The 24,189-nt window shown below is 38.8% G+C and overlaps 1 long non-coding RNA gene across 3 annotated transcripts in view; it reads right to left on the minus strand.

The window, feature by feature from the left end:
* Window positions 1–20,112, minus strand: part of LOC116156288 (uncharacterized) — a 139,566-nt gene extending 119,454 nt beyond the window's left edge. For 2 of the 3 annotated variants that reach the window (XR_010383041.1, XR_010383040.1), the window contains exon 1: window positions 1,326–1,445. This is a non-coding gene — a long non-coding RNA (uncharacterized LOC116156288). Of the gene's footprint in view, window positions 1–1,325; window positions 1,446–20,025 lie in introns of those variants that run through there. The other variant, XR_010383042.1, reaches the window with a different exon arrangement.
* Between the last annotated feature and the right edge of the window lie 4,077 nt (window positions 20,113–24,189).

The raw sequence follows: 24,189 nt of genomic DNA on the forward strand, positions 1-24,189 counted from the left end.
ATCTTTTTGGAGATATGATTATGTACTTAGATAATCTAAGAAATTCCAGTAATACCAAATAGAAGTATGAGGAAAATGTGGTAAATTTATTGTTATATCATATTTCAAAAAATCTAAGATGCCATGGATTTTAAGATAGCCCTTTACTTTATGTACTCCCATGAAGGAAAAGAGTGGCCAGTTATAATTAAGATGTCATCATTATAGGATATATCTCATTTTCAGAGATGTGAAAATGTATGTTTCAGAATTGATGATAAGACAGATATGAAAAAAGCAATTGATTTTCCATGTACCAGAATTTCATTCATCTCAAAATGAGAATTAGAACACATATTACCATCACTGTAGTGACAAAAATCTATGAAAAACTTTGGAATAAATTCACCAACAAAGAAGACACAGGACCTATATAGTAAAAACAACAACAACAAACACCCATGAATTTTTCTGTAAAGACAAAACTCTCCGCACAAGTGGATCAATATACTATATCTTTAGATCAGAAGAGTTAAAAGGCTAAAAACATCCATGCTCTCAAAATTAGTATATAAATTCAGTACAATGCCAATTAAAAACTAGAGGGTATTCTGGGGGGAGGATTTGATAAAATGATTTAAAAATTCATATCAAAGAATAAATAGAGTAGTCAATAAAATTAAGAAAACAAGAACAGTGAGGGGTGATTAAGCATAACAGATGATAAAACATTCTCTAAGCTGCCACAACCTAAGTAAAGAGGTACTAGCACAGAAATTACAAATTGATCAGGCAGGGGCAGGAAAAAAGATACTGCATTTTAATTCAGTGGGAAAAGAATAGTTTAGTTCATAAATGGTGCTGGTAAAACTGGCTCTCCACCTGACAGAAAGTAAAATTTGACCCTCATTTTTCACCATATAAATTCCAGGTAAACTAAATCACAACATGTAAAAACACAGAATAAGAAAATGAATGAGGTGATATATGAAAATCAGTGTTTAAAAAATATTTGCAACACAGATAAAGTACTATTATTCAAAACATGAAATGATAGCTTGTATACTGATAACCGTAAGATAAAAACACACCAAAGAAAAATGGACAAAGGATATGAATGGGTAGTTTATAGAGGGACAAGTCCAGATGGGCAATAAGCAAAAATTTTTGTTTTACTAGTCAGAGAAATGCAAGTTAAAGTGAAAAAATAACATTATACACATCAGTTTGAAAATTTTTAAAGGAAGATTACATGTACTGTAGGTGGGAATTTGGGGAAAGGATATTCTTATTGCACCTTTCAGAAAGCAATCTGGAAATACTTTTAAAATAAAAAATATACATACGGTTTGGAAGAGAGGGTTCACTCCTGTGATCCTGTGCCATGGGAATGAAAGGGCTAGTCGTGCAGATGCTTACGGCAGCTCTGCTGTGGAGGCCCAATACAGAAAAACAGAGTGATTCACCGTTAGTGGAGGAATGAGAAGATAAACTGTGGTATATTCAAAACATGGAGTATTATACATCTACCAAAAGAGTAAGTTGGACTTATATCACCTACCTCAAAAGGACATTATGCACTGGTAATTGAGGAAAGCATATAAAATAATGCCATTTGGTAAAACAGAGATTCCCCTCTCCCCTGTATGGGTACAAGATATGAGAATGGAGAAATATGAAACTAGATGTTTAACATTTGCTATCCGGGTTTGGAGATGGAGAGAGGGAGAAGGAGAGTCGGGGAAGAGGAGAAAGAAGATGCAATAGAGTATAAAGAATCAACTGTGAGTAAGAACATGAGAAAAAAGAGAGAGGATATCGTTATCTTGGCACAAATAGGGCTGGAATAAGTTACAGGGAGACACATAGAAGACAAATTTGAAAACTATTAGAATCTTCATTTAGCAATGCTAGTTAAGAGTTAAATCTGTTTGAAGATGGAATTAGGGACTGATTTCAGAGCCCACAACTTATGATCTTTACTTTTAGTTATATGTGTACCTTTGAGTGGATGTTAAATGCTTGTGAGGTCACAAAGATTTAATTTTAAAATGTGATGATTCCTTAGTTTACCTATAAACTCAAAATCTGTCTTCCTCTGGCAAAATTAAATACACAAAAGAACATTTTTCTCTTATCATTTTCATATTTAGAGCATGGTGTGTATCATTTTATTTTGTAAACTTCCTGGTGCTCTCCCGAAATGGGAGTGAAAATCATTTGTTACTGGTTTTCCCTACATGCCTTGCACATAGAAGGAATTCAGTAAATAATTTGTTGAACAGGATTAAATTTCACTTTTTTTTGAGTGCTTTCCAGCTGAGATAAATCACCACTGGCTAATAAATAAGAATTCATAATCCCAGTGTACTTAGCATTCCTTCCTTCTTCTTTGTCATGTAGGAGACAGACTTTTTGCTTTATTTAAGTGCCAACGATTTGAAAATGCAGAACGTCAGTCACAGTGAATAATACCAATTTCACCTTTACTCAAGTGTGTATCTGGCCAGTAACAAGTGATTAAACCTATCACTGTATTACCTTGCTAACTGGAGGTGGTTACCACGTTCTCCTGGTTTCTAAGGCAACTGATTAAAGAATTTAAGAACTGAGCCCTCATTTAGGCTGATGCCCTTGGAAAGGTAGAATTTCTTTTCCAGGAGGCCGTACTGGGAGACAAGGCTTATTTGTTTTAATGTTTTCCATTTCTCTGAATTTCACAACACAAGGTGCTCAGATACCTTTTGGTAGAACTTACTGGAAAATGTTACCAATATAAATATGTAGAGCTCAGTTTTGCCAATCCAAAAAAACACTTGGTGGGATTACTGGTAAATAGGAGGCAACTCAATGAAGACTCTGTTTTCTTTTTAGCTTCACTTTTTATTTACTTCTTTTGCAGCACAAGCTGTAAACGGTGATACTGATGATCTTGGGCCAACATCTCAGTGAAGGGCTCTCCCTTACAAAACCCATGGCTTTAGATTGGTCCAACACAGACAGGCATTTCATGCAGTTATGCTGTTCAGCCTGGATACCCTCTGTGATAAACTGCCATTGAGATGAATTCAGTGGTTCTCTGGAATGAGTTCTTCTGGGCTACAAATGATCTCCGGGGAGAGTCAGGGCTTGCTTCCAGTGGGAGGTTAAGAGGACTTTCCCCCCTTTCAATTAGAAGGCATAGCTAGTCTGAGATCTAACCAGCAAATCGTTCACGTACTTCTACAGTACTCCCAGCCTCAGCCACATCCTTGTGGATTAATTACCCAGATCTCTGAAACGAAGTGACTTTTTTTTTTCATTAACTCGTTGAAGTATCTCACGAGCACTTCATTGCCACATAAAAGTTACTAGCTTTGTTCTTTTCTCTTGCAAAAGAAGTATTAAATCTTAGCTATCAGATGTGAAAGGTTCTTTGAGGGAAGAATAATGTTGATCACATTTCCATACATTTTGGGGGTAATGTTATTATGACTCAAAGTCTTGAGGTAATTTCAAAACTGCAATAAATCCATACACCTTATGAAATGGCTCCAGCATGTAGGCATCACACTAGAATGTAAACTCTGGTATCTCACCTGCTTGGCTCACCAGTATATCCCTGTGCCTTTTCTAGGTGCCTGACATATAGTAGGTCCTTGATGAATGAATAAATGGGTGAATGAACAGAGGTGTATTGCACTGGGAAATGGGCCACGGTGAGGTTAATACGGTATGCCAACTGGGAGTGGTGGGGGGTTGGAACTAGACTCATCCACCAAAGTAGAAATTGGAGGGACAAACCCAGCTGACAGCTCTGGGAGGAATTCCATTTCAGCAGGAAGAACGCACTATTTAGTTGCATGGACTTACACACAAAGTAGTAATGATAACATGCCGCTATATACTTTACATACATTATGGTTAGTCCTTATAAAGCAAATGTTATCATCTTCATTTTACAGTGTGAATAATGAGTCCCTGGAGGTATAAACACTGTCTTGACCTCACATAAGTAGTAAGTGGTGAAGTTGAGATTCAAAATCCTGGCTACTTTCAAAGTTCATGCCCTTTTTCTAAATTCATGTGAATGATAGGCAATGGCTGTGGGCATACATTTAACATGAAGAGGCGGGGAAGCCCGATGATCAGGCGTCCCCCATTACACAGAAGTCAGCAGCAGGGCTTTCAGGAACCTGGGCCGGGCCATAATCCCCCAGGTAGTGGGGACCCAGTCACTGGGCTGGGAATCCGGGTTAAGAGACAGGAGGATCTGGTAAGAGGAAGGTAGGGTCCTTACCTCAGAGGAACCAAGTTACTGGACAAGAAACAAAGAGGGTGACTCAGGCACAGATTATTGGTTTTCTATTGCTGAGTAACAAATTATGACAAACTTAGCAGCTTCAGTAACACATGTTTCTTAGCCTACAGCTCTGTAGGTCAGACGTCCAGGTGGGCTCTGATGGGATTTCTGCCCAGCATCTCAGAAGGCCTAAAGCAAGGTGTTGACCAGGCTGGGCTTTTATCTGGAGACCCTGGGAAAGAGTCTGCTTCCAGGTTCATTCAGGCTGTTGGCTGGATTCAGCTCCTTGTGGTTGTAGATCTGAGGCTGCTGTTTTCTTGCTGGCTTTTGTCTGAGGACCACTCTCGGCTTCTAGAGGCTGCTCCCAACTGCTAGCCTGTGACTTACCCCATATTAAATCCCTCTCACCCTCTGAATCTCTCTGGCTTCTGCTACCAGCTGAATACAAATCTCTGCTTTGAAAGGGCCCATATGATTAGAGTAGGACCATGTGAACGATCTCCCTATTTCAAGGTAACTGATTAGTAACCCTAATTGCACTGCAAAGGCCCTCTGTTCCCCATGTAAAGTAACATAAGCATGGGCATGATATCCCATCACACTCACAGTCCTGGGGCACAGACGGGGAGAGCCTGGGGGGCTCTCCTAGAATCCAGCCCATCATGCAAGGGAACCATTAGGATCAGAATAAAGACAACAGTGGGGAGGCCAAGATCCAGTTAAGCTCTTTGAATTTCTCCTGCTTTAGGCCAATTAGAGCAAACCATAGAGACAGGGTGGCTGCATCCAAACCAGATCACCAGTCCTGACCCGTTCTGTGCCTCTGTCAGCAGGCTCCCCAGCAAGGTGGCTTCGGGGACAGAGGAGAAAGCGCCCAGCACGTACACACGTGGAGCTCATTAGGTCCTGACGTCCTTTAGGAATGGGACAGGAGTCTGTGAGTAGTTTTGACACTAATTCTGCTGGTGGAAGGGAGGTATATGATAATGATGAGAAAGTCTATATCATGTCTGCCCTCTTCTGAAACCTGTACCTGTTCATGAAAATAAAATAATGTTTTTGCCCAAAGGCTTCTTAATCTGTTCCCAGTTGTCATTTTAGTGTTGGGAACTAGGCAGGGGACCGTTGCCTGCAGAGTGACTTTGTAACAGCCCTCACCTAACAATCGGCTCCACAACTAGACAACCTGACACTGAGGAATGATAATTTACGAGGCTTTTGCTATTTTTATTTCTTCACGTGGCAGAAAAGAAAACTCTGGTTTTTTAGAATAAATTCCCTCCATTTAAGAAGAGAACTTTTGCCAAAAGCAACAACTAAAAATAAAATCTTCTTTTCATGCCTGTATTCCTGGGCTTCCTCACTTAATCAGAAGATTCTGCAGGGACAGTGGAACAGACCACGAGCCTAGAATATTTTAGAATCACTGAATTCCTGAGCTAGTACAGAAACTGCATTGTACTGAGTGCCTAGCTCACCTATTTGTAATATACAGCTTAAAAAGCAGTTTGAATGAGACAATTCAATATTCTTGACAGTATTGAATATCAGCATCAGTTGTTGGGCAGAATTCAGATTTCCTTTCTCCCACCTTCAAAACATGTTTTTTGTTGTTGTTTTTAAGAGACGAGTTAAGATCTGTATCTTCACTCATAATCAAATGGAATATATTTGGCTAGTCATTTCCTCAGAATAACTGCTAGACTCTTTAAGCAAGCAGTTTCCCCAGTTAACCTGTAGGGGACGGACGTTAGACAAAAGGCATGGTTCCCCAGGCAGACAGAGAGTTAATGGGGATACTTCTTCACTCGATTTGCATATCTGACAGTGAGAACGTATATTGCCTTTCCTGGCCCTGTTATTTAATTTCTACAAATGAACCCATGGAAATAATAAACCTTTTTATTTTGCATGACTATGTTGATAAGAAACCAGCAACAATACCTATGTTGGGGTAATGCTTTTGGCTTACAAAGCCACTATTTTTAACATCTCATCGTCACAACAGCACTGCAAGGCAGTATCTCAGAAAGGTGCTCTGGCGCAATTTCCTTCACGAGGCCCTGGTTTTCCCAAGCAAATGCCACTTTGTAATGAACTTTTAGTCATGAAACTGTCCCATAAAGTATATAAAGCTTATGTATAAAGCTTAAATATAAAGCTGAGTGGTAGTCAGCACTTTGGCTTTCAGGTACTAATACCAAATTTGAAATGAATGGGTGTTACAACTTTCAACACTGTGTTTCATTGTTTTGTTTTTAGTAGACTGGAGAGTTACGATGTCCCTGCCAGCTTGTTCTCGGCATGCCTGGCCACTCTCTTTGTGATGCCACTCCAGGTATTCGGACCACACACAGGGAAGCATTGACAGGTGTTCCTCTGGGCATCAGAAGGACATGCCCCCAAACTGTATGACTGCTATTGGCCTGCTAAGATTCTTGGATCGAAGACCTCTTTCTCTTCTAGGATGAGAAGAGACACAGTTTCATTGAGGACATAGAGGAATTTGCTCATTATGTTAGTTTCCTAAAGTTGCCATTACGAAGTGCCACATACCGGGAGGCTCAAAACAACAGAAACACATTGTCTCACAGTTTTGGAGGCTAAAAGTCTGAAATTGAGATGTCAGCAAGGCCATGCTCACTCGAGAGTCTGGGTAGACCTCAGTCCTTGCCCCTTCCCAGTGTCTGGTGGTGGCCAGAGTCCTTGGTGTTCCCAGGCTTGCAGCTGCACGATTCCAACCTCTGCTTATGTCACCACATGGTGTTCTCCTTCTGTGTCAGTGCCTTTACATGATGTTTTCCTCTCTGTGCATGTCTGTGTCCGAATGTCTCTCTTCTCATAAGGGCACCAATCATACTAGTTATGGCCCACCCTAGTGACTTCATCCTAACTTAAGTCAAACACACCCTATTTTCAAATTAGGTCATATTCACAGGTACTGGGAGTTAGGACTTCAACATATCTTTTTGGGGGACAGTTCAACCCATAACAGTCAGTCATCTCCCACTCTGATGTACAATGAGTTGAGCTGGGAACGATGAGAAAATGTACCACAAACACCATCTCTTTGAATACATATCCTCCACTTTCTTCCCCATAGCATCTCTGGAAGGCAGGAGCAAGGAAATCTTGCTTGTTGTTGTTGTTGTTTTTAATTACATTTCCTATGAACCAGTGTTTTTATGTAATGACTCATTAAGAGGAAAAAGGCCTTCTTTCAATTCTACTTTAGCAATGAGAAAAATTAGTCTTTAGGGGATTCATGTGAGTGTTCGCATTTTATAGATGAGAAAACCGAGAGACTACTTTAAACATGTTGGTCACACTTATGTTTCAGATATAACATTTCTATTTAGTTTATTTAAGGCGTTAGCTAGCATCATGTGACTTCTCCGAGTTCATATACCCAGGAGAGGGAAGAATGCTGGTCTTTGGACTTTGCACCTTGTGGTTTGGGCCTATACATTGTTACTTATGACCATGTAATAGGAATATATTTCAGTTGGTGCTGGAGTTCTTTCTTTCTGAACAGCCCTACTCTGTGGTAACATAAATACTTACTATTTCATACTTGCCATTATTTATTTGTCGCCTTTTATCTTGAGAATCACCTAGGGGCTTGATAGAGCAGATTCCCAGCTCCTACCCATTGGAAAATCTAGGCATGCGGTTGGGGCCCAAGTCTTCAATTTTTAGAAAGCTTATCAGGTGTTTTTGATGGCAACAGGATTTAGGAAACACTGGACCAGCAGTCTGTAACATATCTTCCATCTCTAAGCATTTATAATATTTTCTATTTGGATCCTGCTTCTGTCTCTTGGCTAAGGTATAAAAATACTCTCATTTCTACTGACCACTAGGAAAGTGGGGAGTTCCTTCTGGTTCCACAGCCCAGTGCAAATTCTGGTTTAAGCATATCACAGGCACAAGTTTAACATAGTCTCGACTCCTTTCTAACTTCTCCAGTTATCACAATTTCCTTCTTTTTTCATATAACTGCTTTAGTGTTGAATTTTCCTGGGACTCATCTTCTACTTCCTCTAAAAATCAACACACATGTACACAAACTCAGGACAGGGGCCTCTTGCCCTCACTGAGACTTTCTAAAGGAGTGAGAGGGTCTTCTTGCCAGAGCTGGACCATAGCAGCTTTCCCATCAAGAATCAGAATTCAGACACACTATCGTCTATGCAGGACAGTGAGGATTTTACAATGCTTCTTTGAAAGTGTTTTAGTCAAGGACAACATGGCAGTTGCAAAAATCAAGATAGTTTTTTTTCTCCCACTCCATAGAAGGTCTTTGTTTGGACTTTTGAGGCAAACAAAATGACATTTAAAGGCATATTTATTCCAACTGTATACATGTGAATGTTTGGGTACTTGCATGCATAGTGCCTACTCATTGCCTTGCCTACAGTAAGTGCTTAGTAAATATTTGCAAACATAAGAGCTAGTATCTAAACAGTTCATTGATAGAAATCTAACTTGTTTCTTACCAGCTCAATTCCTTGAAAGTCAAACACAGGATGTTGGCTTATTGGCAATCAGCACTTTTTCAAATGCTATCTTAGGTCAGAGTTTAATGAGGTCTTTGTAGGCATTAAAATGCCTTCTATTGATAAGCCTCACTGCAACAACCACACCTTTCCCCTGACCTCAACCATACTCTAGGTTAAGGGTGGAGGAAAGTAGGGAGTGATTAATGTTGTGACACTTAGTCAAAATCTTACTAATGAGTAGTCAATTCATATCAATCCGTAAGTCTTCATTAAGTATCCATTCTGGTCCCAGCCCTGTTCTAGGCAGCACGAGAGAGAAAGAAGTAAAACAACCGGAACTTTCCTTGACAGAATTTATAATCTAGTCAGATATCTTTATAACTAAGGAGTTCATTAGTTCTATGTTTTTTCCTTCTCCCTTCCTGTTTACTCTGTCTCCCTCTCTCACTAGACTCCCTCCCGTGTCACCCATGATTCGTCACTCAGGCTTGCCCAGAAGTGGCCAGTTTTCACTGAACTGAAAGACAGTGTGGAAGAGCAGAGAGGTCTTGTAGATGAAGAGGACTGAGTTTAAATCCCATTTCTGCCACTTGTTGAAACTGTGACCTCAGGGAAAATTCATCAAATTCTCGGAGCCTCAGTTTCCTCATCCTTCAGAAAGACTGAGAACAATACCCACCTCATATGTTTATTACAAGGGTTATAAATCATTTATACAATGTATATAAAGTGTTATGTGTAAGGTAGATGCTTAATAATGTTAACTAGATGTACAACTACTGTGACTGTTAAATGCTAGCTAGAGAAGCAACTAGTAGAAAATGGCTCAGATGCCAGGAAATATTTTTGAAATGTCATTAGTGCAATAGAACATTTGTGTTTGGTCATAACATTTAGTTTGCTTCAGTGCATACCACTATTTTCACACCCCAATACTATTAGTTATAGTCATTGCTACCTCCCACCCTTCATAGTTATTCTCAAAAGGAGAATAATTAGGAAATAATGGGAATCTGCTCAGAAGAAATACGTATCACGTTTCTCTTAATAGCCCAGAAAGTTAGCAAGTTAGACTTTGTTTATTCATTCAACAAATATTTACTGAGTCCAACTGCAAGACTAAACATTAAGACAGCAGGATGTGGGGGAACTAGAAGGCATTTGTACTGCTGAGTTGAGGGTAAAAAGTGATGAGGAATAAGGTTGGGGATTTAGGCAGGAGCTGGATCATCTGGGGAATTCTAGGCCATGTTCTAAATTTGGACTTTATGCTAGAAGCAAAATATGACATCAAAGAGTTTTACTAAGGGAGAAGATTTGCATTTTTTTTTTAAAAAGAATGATTATTTTGGCTGCAGGTGGAAAACGGATTTGAGGAGGCAAGAGTGAGAACAGGGAGAGTAGCTGGGGAGCTGTTACTGCAATCCAGCCAGAGATGACAGTGGCTTTATCTAAGCTGGAAGGGGATGGAGAGGATGAGAGGCGCTTGAGAGCTACTTGGGAAGTTCAAGATCACAATCCCTGAGGTCTGTGGATACCAATTTTTTTCTTTGGATTTAAGAAGTTTTTGAATGTTTCTTGAAAGGTAATATGATGCACATAAAATATATTACATAGTACTCTCAGGGAGGTCTGGGCATGAGTTAAGACGCCAATAACACCCAAGTAAACATACAAATATTCATAATAAATGAGAAGAATCAAGGCTATTAATAACCCTCCATCACCTCAGAGCAGGTTTTGCTGCCAAGTGAGTTATGGAAAATCTTTGAGTTTTTAGAGTCTTTTGTTTTGAAATGTGGGTAACTAATTGGTAATTAATTGCATAAGGTGGAGGATGAATAAGCAAAAGGGTGAATTAAGGTGCACACTTGGGATTTTGTTTGGCAACAAGGTGGATGGTGGTGCTATTCAGACAGAGAGGACAAAGCAGGAAGTACACATTTGTGGTCGTAAGGTTGGGCTCACTTTGGGCTATGAACTAGCAGTATTTGTGGGGTATTTAGATGAATATCAATTAGCAGCATTTCAAGAACAAGGAATGGTCATCGATGTCAAAAGTTGGAAAGAGAACAGAAAAAAATGAGTATTTATGTGTCTCTTGGACTTAGCAATTAAAGGGCTGTTGATGACCTTTGAAGAACAATGTCAGTGGTGTGGCAGAAGAAGAAACCCAAACAAAATGGATTGCAAAGTACAAGAAAGGTAAGAAAACAGAACGACCAAATACAAATATATCTGCATGTTTATTTGTACTGCTGATTAAAATGGGGTTCATCTTGTCTGTTAATTGGCATTAGATTTGGTAACTAGTTATAAAATGTATAGATAAGTAAGAAAAGAAAGAAAAGATAAATAAGCCATATTCCTTCCTTTAAGAATCAGGCGTGCAAAAAACAAGCCAAGGAAAAAATAATGTTATACTGTAACAACCAAGTCTCTCAAGAGAAGCGTTTTGGGTTTCTGTTTTGTTTTGCCTTTTTCCTTTCAAACAGGAGTTCCATCTAAATTCCCATGGACTTTTGAAAATATACCCAGGCTCTATCCTTGAGCATTTTGATTAATTCAGTCTCAGGTGGAACTAGGGATCTACATCTTTAACAAATTCCAAGGTGATTCTGATAAGAGGACCTGGATCAGATCTAGGAATATAAATTTAGAAAGCAGCCATGAAGAAGGGAAAGTTTAAATCACAGGAGAGAATGAGAACATGGAGAAGAGACTGAGAAAAGCTGAAAGCAGAACCTATGCTCGTCCTGTTTAAGCTAAAAAGGGAACTGGGGAGGGGATATGAGATAAAGGCCATATAAAGCATTAGGAACTACCAAGTGCCACCAAGTGTGAGGTGACATGATTGTTAAGACGAGAGGGCCTGAAAAATACTGAACTACAGGAGGATTATTAAAAAAAAAAACTTTTGTTGTTTTTGCTTCTGATTACGAAAGTGTTACAGAAAAGTGCAACTAAGAAAACAAAAATCCCTTACAGTCATGCATCCTGTGATAATCACTGTTCATTTTTTAGTAAATATCCTTCGTGTCTTTTGGCAAACACTTTTAAGACCTTTGATGAAAAGAGCAGCTATTTATTTAGGCTGATATTAGTTTGAGGCCAAAAAGATACTTTACAAATAAAATTTTCGGGTAGATTGGTTGTTTTTGACTATTATACGTGGTGAGATGGCTTTGGAACCTTTCCTTTCCGGGTGGAGCTAGAGCTATTCTGAAAGGTTTTAGTGGAAAGTATAGACCGCAGGTTGGCAAACTAGGGCCCTTGGGCCAAATCCAGTCCACTCCTTATTTTGAAAGTTGTATTGGAAAACACAGCCACACCCATTTGTTTATGCGATGTCTGTAGCTGCTTTCCTGCACAGTTGAGTACTTCTGGCAGAGTATCTGGCCCATAAAACCTAAAATACTTATGATATGGCCCTTTACATAAAAGGGTTGCCAATGCCTGGTGCAAACCAGTATTTCTCAAATTATATTCCAAGGCACATTAGTTTCCCATGAAATGTTAATAAACATTCTTAAAGAAGGGCTCCGTGTTCAAATAAATTTGGAAAATGCCGGATTAAACGAAGTTAACCAGGTTTCTTTACAGTTAGGCTTCTGATAACATTTAATATGCTCACTGATAATCAGCAAAAGCAGCGTATGTTATACATAGCAGTCCCCAAAAGTATTTGGTCATAAAACCCTTTATTTTCCACAAACATCTATGATCATCATATAGTTTGGAAAACTCTTAAATTAGTCTGTTTGAGAGGCTTTGCCAAGGCCATAAAATGGCATGAACTTAAGGCCATGGTGTTTTAATTCTAGGATGTATGTACAGAAAGCCTTCTTGGTTACAGAGGTCAGAAAACCACTCTCTACCAGTTAATCGCAGAACCATCTTTGGGTCTGGACCTCTACAAAGGAAATTTTAGCCTAAAGTAAAATTCCCAAGGGTGCTCCACAGAAGTGAAGACAAGAGGTAAATATATAAGGCTTCTGAGATGGTAACTTGGGTGAATGAAGATTCAGCTTTCTTTGTTTGGGTAACATTTCCAGAGCCATAATATGACTTTCATGGGTGTTGGGCACTTTTGCCTTTGTGGGACTCTTTCTCCAATAGAAAATGATAAAAATGATATTTTTATGACTGTGTATAAAGACAAATGTAATCCAGACTGGATGTATTCAGCTCTTCTTTTGATTTGAAAAAAGAGATTGAAATCAAAAAAATTTCGTGGGCTCTAGACAGTACCCATTGTGCCTCATGGGTAAGAGCCCTGAGAATTGCCACGGTATGTTATCTTCCCTGCCAGACTACAACCTTCTTGAGGGTGAGACCACATCTCATGTACTGTACTCCCTTCCTTAGCCACTTAGAATCTCTAGGTTCAGCAGTGTATGTTGAATGAATAAATGGGTGATTAATTTCAGGGCTGTCAAACACCTCATTAGAGGATAAAAGGAATAGCTTCACTAGAAGACCTTTCAGTTTCCTCCAAAGATCTAATCAATTAATAGAAATTACTAAACTATATCAAAGTATCACCATGCAATGGAAAGAAGTCCTGAAATTAAGTCTCTTGCCACTAAGTAGCAGTTAGCCGGTCCTTTTGTAACTGTGAGCCTCAATTTCTTAATGAGTAAGAAAAACTATAATTAAAATGAGAGATTCTATGCATAGTTTTACTTACAAGACAGAACAAAAAGCTAAACTTTTTATATTAGTCAGGTCCAGAAAGACCTAACAGGCTTTAAAAACAGATCCAGCAGTAAGCTCCCTACTCCACTTAAAAATTAAACTCTCTCAAAAATGCTAACCATGGAGGACATGGTTAGAGATGACATAATATGCTTCCAGAGGACAGTGGATGGGCCCTTTCTAAGAGCAAAACAAATCAGAAAGTTCTTAAAATTCAATAAAAATCCTAAAAAGCCACCTAACTCAATTTTCTTCCAACATAGGCCTCTCCTTAGAGACTATTCTTGCCTGCTTTTTTGTCATAGGCTACTTGAAAACTGTAATACTCTGGACCATAGAGTTTTGTTTTTATGGGAATTTTGCTCAATCCAACTTACAATTAGTAGAAAAGAGGTGGTACAGTTAATATATCACCCAATCAGCAACTCCCACAGAAGACTGTAACAAAGATTTAAAAAACAACTCACCAGATACGAAGACAGCTATCTGTTTACTATTAAATCAAGGATGAGAGGGACTTGTTTCCAGATGGGGAAAAAAAAGTCCTCACAAAGAAGGGAAGTTGGGCCAGTTACCTCTAAATTCTAGAAATTTCTTAGCAGTGCCAGGAGGTCTCCTGATGAAGAGACACTTCGGAGACCCAACTCCCACAAAAGCCTTATGTATCTTCCTGGCACAGGACCACAAAGGGTCTGGCTCAAACGAACTTCCCCACTCGGCGTCAGGAGTGCAGGGTGGGTAACCGCTTGCCCCAGGAAGACGGCCTGATGCACTGAGCTGACGCACCTGTTCGCACAGGCGTGCAGTTCCCGGATGCCTGAGTGCACGAGTGGCCGGTGCGAACTGCGCATGCGCCCACTCTGCGGCTTTGGCATCCAGGCTCCCTGGGGTCGTTAACCGGGGTCTGAGCCCTGCAGGGATAGGTAGGGCCACAGGCAGGGACTTCTGGGGGACACCTCTGGTCCTTCCTCTCCAGAACAGAGTTGCTAGTTCCCCTAAAGCCGTATCTTGCGGGATCTCAGACACCATTCCAGGACTGATCAAGACTAGATGGGGTGGGAGACACCTGGGAATCATGTTTGCCAGACAGGCCCCATGTCCAATCAGGTCAGCAGGACCATATGGGATAGACGGTAAAAGGGGAGGAAAAAAAGATGAAGTTTCTATTATTTTTTCCTATGGACTAATACACAACTCTGGAAAAGGCCAGGCAACATGCTTCTAAATACAGAAATGGATATATGTACTGTGACTTTCCTCTCAAGAGTAGGCACAAGAACTAGAAATAACTGAAATTTGTTTAGTTTCTTTCACAAATCACCTCTCTTTGCAGTGAGTACTCCACATAGAAGAAGAGAAGAGCTCTGTGGGCTGGCAAAGTCCCTTCCCAATACCCTTATCTCTCTGCCATTCCTCTCCACTCTGGAAAAGGGAATAAGGCAGATTTATCAGTGGGAATTGAATGTGACTGTGGAAGACATTTTATTCTCTAGCCCCCAAAAGTCATTGCCTAGAGCCATCCTCTCTGGGATAGAGATCATGTGTTTTAGATATTTCAGGAAAGTATGGATTCTACATATTCTGTTCCACTGTCAGGCATGTGTTCTGGTTGTGGATTAAGGAAAGATCTATTTACCTCAGAATATCTCTAAGCACCTAGGGCATCTCTGAGTGCCTGGCCATGGAAGATTTGGGGAGAGTGTAGAATTTACCAGCAGATTTACTTCTCCATTTTAAGGAGAAGTTTCTCATACATATGATTCTAAACTGAATATTCTTTTAAAAAATTTATTGAAATGTAGCTGATTTACAGTGTTAATTTCAGGTGTACAGCAAAGTGATTCAGTTATACATATACATACATACAAATATTTTCCTTTCAGATTCTTTTCCATTATATGTTATTACAAGAAATTGAATATAGCTCCTTGTGCTATATACAGTAGGTCCTTGTTGTTTATCTATTATATATAGTAATGTATGTATTAAATTGCATATTCTTCAACAGGTTTGTTGTTTCAGTTATTAATGGACTCTACTGACTTGGTGCATTTCATGAAGGCTGAAGGCGATTTTGTTTTGAAATGCTCAAGGAGAGCTTTACTGAAATGCATTTTTGATGTCTAAAATAGCACTGAATAAGAGTTGCTGTCCTAAATGGATCCTTGACCCTGTAATCAAGATTATCTGGGGTTTTTTTTCCCCCTCTTGAGGCAACAGCTTGTATTTTGTCATGGAAGAAAACAAGAACAATTAGAATGTTTTCTAGATTAGACATCAGGTGTTGGAATACGGAAGATATCTGTTCTGGCAGACTGATTATCTTCCCAATGCCAAGTACAGTCCAAAGTTTCTGGTTTACAATCCCTGCCTTCCCAGGTGCCTGGTTGTTATCCCTGAAAGCTCCCATCGTTGGAACCTGAAGCAAGCACCACTTCAATACAACCACAGCATATGGGCAAAGCTCCGTTTCAAAGGTCAGACTATAAAGAGACAGGAAGAACCAACTTTTAGGAAGGTATAAAGTCCCAAGGCCATTTTTGAATGGTCTTCAAACTGATATTCTGAAGGGAAACTTTCATTTACTTCTGTTTCTTCTCCTGAATTTGGTTATTCAAGAGGTTAGGGCCCAGGCCTCAAATCATAATCCTGCCTGATTTGGCTTTGGAAACTCCAGAGTACAGTTATGTTCAGGGGATGGGGCTGGCCTGTGAGGTATCCGGAGGAGGTGTCACAGGTTGTGCCTTTACTATGGGGCCCAGTTCTAATGACCTGGTGTGTTTTCAGAATGTTGAACATGGGATGAATCATGGAAATTTTAATTCACTGGGCACCAGAGGTGTGAAACATTTAAAAAGTCAAAGAGATGTTAAGATCTGAAAATAGAAGTTATAGGCTGCAAAATAAGACAAGGAAATTTCAGACTAAACCAATTTCAAAAAAGATGATAAACATCCTTTTGCAGTTGAAAGAAAGATGTTACATTAAGGATGAAGTATCGATGAATGTTACTATGTTTGATATGATGTGGGACAGGATGTCCAGAGTATGAGGATTTGGGGCCTTTGGATCTCTTAGTATGTATGGCTCTGGGCCTGGAGAATATTGAGGGCCAGCAGTAGATGCTTCTTGGGTTTCAGTGAACACTTTGTTTTTTCCTGCTTAAAAGTTGACTGTTTCTGATTTTGCCCCCTAGCAAGAGATGCCAGTAATACTGGATAAAGGACAGAAAACTTCAACTTCATGTGACAGCAACTTAACCATGTCTTCCAATTTCCACCGTTGTTAGGGTGGGGTGACAATTCCAGCTGAACCTGCCTCTTGTCCTAAGAGGACTGACCCGTGTGGCTTCAGAGAGGACTTCTGGCAAGACAAAAGTGCCGATTCTAATCCTGGTAGCAATCTCTGCAGTCTCAACAACTCTTTGTGTGGGTTCTCCCCTTCCCCCTTTTAAAACTTGCAATTAAGCCTGGGTAAGGAGACTTTTTGAAATTTACTTGAGGGACCTGTAATTTAAATGTACATTGGGAAACAACAGAGACAGAGACTAGGAGTTTTGCCAGGCACCTGGGAACAACTCTATATAATCATAGTATCTTCAAGTTGGAAGGGACTTTAGAAATCTTCCTGCTCAGCCCCCACACTCTACAGATGAAGGAAGGAAGGCTCACATGAGAAATGACTTACTCAAGGTCTTGGAGGTGATTTGAAGCAGAAGGATTAGCAAGGAGGCTCCTGACCTTGTCTTTTACTCCATGCTGACTGAGAGTGGAAGGGAAAATAAAGTCCACTTTGCTGTGGAAATGCTTTCTGTTAAGAATAGAGGAGAATGAATCACTAGGATTTTTTTTTTTTTTTTTTGGAACAATGATTTAGAGTGAACTGCACAGAGTAGGCAAGATACGGGGAAACCACAGAATTCTGGGCCTAACTGTTTATATTGGGACTATTTACCAAGTGTGCATAGGCACAGGGCCTTTTGGTTCTGCCTGTTTAATAATTGTACTTGATCTTAAGATCTCCCCAACCATATTCTCCTAGGTTGTGCACCTTCTAGTTTGTGAAGTCTCCATTTATCAGTGCAGGTGGAATTCTGTTATATACAGAGAAGAGCTGGTAAATATTTTGCTAGGGGAAACTTCAGTCATTTATACTCTTTGCTAATATGAATATTGATAGTCGATACCATAATGCCATTCTAAAAATTAAAAGCATTTTGTGGTATGAAAGACTACTGATGGATGAATGCAAAAAGAAAATGTGGTATAAACTTGTTTATTTTATATATGTTAGTTAGTATCTGCAAATCTCGAACTCCCAATTTATCCCTCCCCACCCCTTTCTCCACCTGGTAACCGTAAGTTTGTTCATGTATGACTGAAGCATGATGCTGTACACCAGAAATTGACACAACACTGTAAACTGACTGTACTTCAAAAAACATATATAAAAAAGAAAATATGGTATATATACATACAATGGAATTACATATGTTTTTATATAATAGAATATCATCCAGCCTTAACAAAAGAAAGAAATCCTGCCTATTGCGACAACATGGATGAATCTAGAGGGTGTTATGCTAAGTGAGATAAGCCAGACATAGGAGGACAAATACTCTCTGTTCCCACTTTAATGTGGTGTATGTTAAAAACAACAACAACAACAACAACAACAAAGCCGCATAGTAACAGAGACTAGAATAGTGGTTACCAAGCGTTGGGACATGAGGAAAAGGAGAGATAAATGAAAAGAAGGAAGAAAGTAGAATGGTGTTTGCTAGAGGCTGTGGGGAGTCGTTGTTTGATGAGTGCTGAATTTCAGTTTTACAAGATGAAAAGTATTCTGGAAATGGATGTTGCTGATCTTGTACAACAACATGAATATACGTAATACCACTGAACTGTACACTTAAAAATGACTAAGATGGTAGGTTTTATGTTATGTATACTATAACACAATAAAAAAGAAATATTATCATATGCAGTTCTCCTGTATTTAATTTTTTATTTCAATTTTCTAATAGTAAAACCCAAGAGTGAGTAAACCCTTAAAACTCTACTCTGGAGGATAAAATAGTTAGCAATGGAGTAAAGTTTAATTTTAGGAATCTCAGGGAAGGATTTTAATACGTGACTTTTCAGCTCACCTATCTTGAGGCCATTTCCCCATGCAGAAAGTTTGTAATCTAGTGCTTTATTGGCTGTTTTGTTCCAGTGGTTCTGCACTTTTCCCATTAAGTGTTAAATTGATTTGGATGCCTCACTTCTGCTTTTCCTAAAGCATATCTCTAGATTTCAGTGATGGAAAGCCCAGAAATTCTCTGCAGGGACATCCTCTTGCTTTCAAGCCCTGCCTGTAGTTTAGGTTCGGAAAATATAATTCAACAGAGGGAGATGCTACTCAGGGTTAACAGTCTACTTTTCAGAGATGTCCTTCCCAAGATATTGACAGAATGCCCGCAAACCCCTGAGCAAAGCTTGGGGAGATGGATTTCATAAGAGGCCGAGGGTTTTCTTTAAAAAGCTCCTCAGCAAACCTTAATTATCTTTAACAGACTGAAAGATAACAGCTTAACTAAGATAAAAGGCTATAAATGGTTATTTATCTACAGTGGCTATTCTGTACCAGGACATGATTTTCCAGTAAGCCCAAACCTGTTCCAGAGAACTTTCTGATTTCTTTCCACTGAATGAAAGTGCAGGGCTGTTTTTGCCAATGGAATAAGTACTCTCTTTGCAACAAACAACAGAACAAAAGCCATTTTTCGTACTCTTGTCTTTATGTATATGTAACTTTGCTTTTATGGTGCAATGGATGACACAGTTGTCCTCTTTGTGTTTTTAAAAATCACTTTTTATAAGTCACTAGAAACTGTTTAAATTTTATTTTACTTTATAAGCTCAACTGAAATAATAAAATTACTGTTTTTCTGTTCTTGAGGGATTTAAGGTCCTTGTAAAAAGCACTTACTCTTTCTGGGACCTATAATTTCCTCATTCAAAAAATGAGAATAACTGTAATATGACTTCAAAGGGTTACTGGGAGTTTTAAATGAAATAATATGTGCTTGACAAAGTATATGTTAGTTTCCCATCTCCACAAAGGAATGAAATAATTTGCTCAATTGAAATCCATGTTCCTTAAGTTCAGCTCTTTACTGTGCATATGAAAGCCTCATGGATACAGATGTTCAATGTCTTTTTCCCTATCTGTGCCCCCTATTGAGCAGATCTGTGTTTTAGTCCCGTTCTGTATGTCATTTACGATTATCATCATCAAACACACTTTTATAATTCCTTTTCACTCCCCACGCAATGGGAACAAAGCTAAAAATTCCAGGAAGTTCACTTAAGAAGCAATGAAAAAAAGTTAGTCATCAAATAAAAGAAAGTTGTGAAATCAAGAGACTTATTTATTTAAACTGTTTACAGCCATGCAAATAAAGATAAAAATGATTTGACAAAACACCTATATTAAAGCAATAAAACCCTTAAACTGCCATTTGTACCCCAGATTAGACCCCACCTATAAGTAATTTGGAATAAAGTGAATCAGATTTACCTGTTGACTCATAATCTGGGCGAGAGACTCAGTCTTTCCTTTCCTGTAGTTTGCTGATTTCACTAGAACACTTACTGCCCTTCAGAGAAAGCAGGCTCCTATGGTAACCAGTCAACTAAATGGACCCCGTTGCCAGGAAAGGTGCATGAAACAAAACCAAAACAAGGCAGACAGGAAGACAGGGGCTTCCCCAGTGGTTGAATTGAGAGATGTCAGGGGAAACGTAAAAATATGATTATGAAACAGCTCAGTGCAATGTTTTAATATTGACAGTGACGATGACAGTAGTAAGGCATATATTAATGTCGGCTAAGAGTTGCATCTTTTTTCTTCTCCCTTTAGTACTTCACTTTTGATCACGTAAACACAGGTTTTTATGACACTGTCCAATAACCAGCATCTATTGAGAACCAACTATTTGCCAGGAGTTTTATGTTTTAAAAAGTCCTTACAAGCGTCTTCAAGGTAAATATTATTATGTTGGTTTTAAAAATTGTTTCAAACTCAGTTTAATTATCAGCTGTCCCTAATGAGTCTCTCTCCACTTAGGTCCCTCAACTGTATGGTCCAATAAAACCCCCATTTTATAGCTCTTAATATATTTGTGATTATGCAATTAATGATAACGATACTTTAAGTTTAGAGTCCATGCCCCACTGGCTTGCAGAGGGGGACAGGGAGCAGGCCTCGTTCATTGGCCTGTCCCTAGAGCCTCGTGTGGTGCCTGGCACATAGTGACTGCTCAGTGAACACCCATGGAATGGCTGACATGAGAAGACCAATGCTTAGGGAAGTGGCTCAACAGCACACAATTACTGAAACCACGGCCAGGCACCTTTCCACTAAACACTCTGCTGAGGATGTTCTTTTAGCCCCCGAGAACTTAGAACTCACCCAGTGAGTACAGAGATGTTCTCTGCTGTTGGGTCCTAGTCACATTTTAGTAATCTAGAAGGAAGGCATACTCCCTTCCCTCTGTTTTAAGACGAAAGCTTGATATCTTGCTACATATTCTATAATAATAAATAGGTTAATGATAATAAGAATAAGAATAATGAATTACAAAAACACGAGAGGGCGGCACTCCTCATTTCCTACTGCATACTCCTTAGACAAAGATTTCTCCAAACTTTTCCTCACCATATTTGACTGATTAAAAACAAAAAGTGCTTCCAGTCAACTTCTATCATAATTGTACATCTGTCAGGTTTTTTTTTGACAATAAGCATTTTGAGGGCATTGACTTTATTGTCTTTTCTCTTTATTTCCAGCTTAGATTCTGGCACTTACATAGCAACAAGTCAATAAACAACACGGTACAGGAACGAGTGATGTTGCCAACATCCTAATGACCATGTGTGCTGTTCCAGTCTCTTTCCTCTTCTACCTGTATCTGTCAGAATGGTCTAAGTTATGCTGTTGTAGCAACCCCCAAATTTCAGGTAATTTCTCATTTACTGTGTTGGGGAGAGCTTTGCTTTTCACTGTCACATAGGGGCTAAAGTTAAAGGAAACTCCACCATCTATGACGCTGGCATTTAATCAGCAGGCTTTAGAGTTTACCACAGAGGAGGTAAGAAAGAGCTGGTGAGTCAAACACAAGCCATAAAAAGTCTAATCCAGCATGTCATTCACATTCCTTTTGCCGGAACTATCACATGGCCACACCTAACTTCAGGGGAATGTGGAAATATCTAACCAAAAATAGGAGAATTTGATATTGGTGAACATTAATAACTCCTGTCACACAATCATATTCCCTGGCCTCAGGCTTTGTGAAAGCAGGGAAGAAGATGGCAGACAAGAGGTCAAAGGAAGGAGAAGAGAATGTCCAGGATAAAAAACAAAACAACAACAAAAAAAAAACGATGGATAATAAAGAGAAGAGAGAAAAAAATCTCAGCTGGTGGGTTGGGTGGGGTATTCTGGCAAGGTCATTTCCTGTTCTGAGGTAGAAGTTAAGCCCCTAAAATAACCAAAGTCTTATCTTCTCAGTACCTTTCTATTGCTCATCCACACAACTCATTAGTAAGCTAATTGTTCATATCCTACGTGGATCATGTTTCATTGGGAAGGCTAATCACTAAGGTTTCCTGGATCATCTCTCATGCACCAGTCACAGAAGTGTAAAGATTTCTGCCTCAACTTGAGGTAGGTGAGACAGACAGAAAATAAGAGACAGAGGTGTCTCTGACACTGGAATATATTATTATTCTCTTCTTCATCTTTCTCTGTCACTATTTAAAGTCTCTTACTATTTTCCTTCCTTGCTAGGGTAAACACAAAGGAGAGAATTATGGGTGTCTTATTTATGGTTGCATTCCCAGAGGCTACAAACACAAGGCTCACAGTTAGTGCTCAATAAATATTTATTCACAGATGGTTTAAAAGGGGCAACTTAAGGGGACAAACTACAAAACTTGAACTAAAGGTTAACTTCTCAAACTTTGAAAAATATATACCTGGATTGTAAATAAACTTTTGAAAATTTACCTTTACCTTTGAAAAATTACAGAAATACTGAAGTCACCATTCATCTGATTAGTTTTGTTGTAGGCAAGTTAAGTAGGAAAGTTGTTTTTAATCTTTGGGTTGGTCCTTGGCAAGATCTGCTCCATTATTTTTTTCCAGTTGGTAGTTTGGAAGTCCCAGCAGTATAGCTTATGGCTGGCAGTCAATTAGTTGTGAATTTATTTTTAATCTTTAGCAAATGTCCCTTGTGAACAAGCACAGGATGCATCACAATTATCATCGACTACTATGTCTTCAACTCCCCCGTGTGCCTGGCAATGTACTGTGCAAAACAGAGAAAAATGTAGTTCTAGTCTAAAGAAGCTGATGGAACAAAGAAAGATCCTTAATTTTTTGCTGTATTAAAAAAATAATTATTTTATGCAGGGGAGTGATTTTCATATTCTCTGATAAAATGCTTCTTGGAAGGCTAGAGTTTTAAAGAAGTTTCTAAAAGAAAGAGGCATAATGATAGAGCAAACAAATTACAAAAGGAGTCCTTTGATAACTGTACAAGTTTAATAATTAGTAAATAATATCATTACCAGGTGATGATGACAGTTTGTTGAGAAGACGATGAGAACATTTTTGGTAACATACTGGCATTTCTGTATGCACATTTAACTGTCTAATTGCTTTAGAATTGATCTGAAAAATATATTTCATAGCCAGTATATAACTATGAGGCTCTTTGATTTATTAAGAAATAAGAACAAGAATAGTATCTATGTTTGTTATATACAGAAACTCTTCCCTTATTGCCCAATCATAAACAAATATCTACTTGGATTGTAAATAAACGTTTGAAAATCTACCTCTACCTGATTCAAAATAATATTTGGTGGCTTTGACCTCTATCTATGAATAGACATTCTCCAATTTAAACTTTTGGTGAAACTCACTTACTTGAGAGCAAATGGGTATTTGATTTTTAACTAATGTCTAATCTTTGAATAGAGAAATATTTTTGCATCCTACAGGGCATCTGTTTGCTTATTTTGTATGTAGATATCAACTAATTTACTGGCTGTTGAGAATGATAAACTCTCAGTATCATTATGACATCATATCTGCCTTCATAATTCAAAAGGTATTTCTTGGGCAAAAATATCTGGAAAGCATTAATAATTAATAAAAAGCAAGTGGCTTTAAAAATTCACTGATAAGGGACTATCCCCATTCCATTCTCTTTTTTTAAGACTCCAAAATAAAAGCTTCTTCTGCTAAATGCATGGAAAATACCCATTCTTTTTTTTCCCTGCCCCTAAAAGAAAAAACTGAACCTAACTGTATGTACCCTATGAGAACAGGCAGTCCTGGGGCTGGCTTCATGTACAATTTGAAACTACAGAAAAGCCATGAAGGCAAGAAGGAAGAGAGTTACCATATTTAACAGCCTTAGGAAAAGAAAGATGAATAAGTTGTTTCTCCCAACCTAAGGATATAATGAAAAAAATTTAGATTCACTCGAAACTTGTATTTCTGTATCTTTTTAAATAAGAAACTTTGAGATGCACTCTTTAATGTGCAGCTGTGATGAGACTTAATACAGAACACAACATTCTGTTATTTCAGAAATGTGACTAAAAAAGAGAGAAAAAGATCTGTTTAGAACAAAACAAAGGACACAGCCCAAAACCACACAAAGGCAAA

This window comes from Camelus dromedarius, chromosome 11, assembly GCF_036321535.1.
Source record: "Camelus dromedarius isolate mCamDro1 chromosome 11, mCamDro1.pat, whole genome shotgun sequence".
Classification (NCBI taxonomy): Eukaryota; Metazoa; Chordata; class Mammalia; order Artiodactyla; family Camelidae; genus Camelus; species Camelus dromedarius.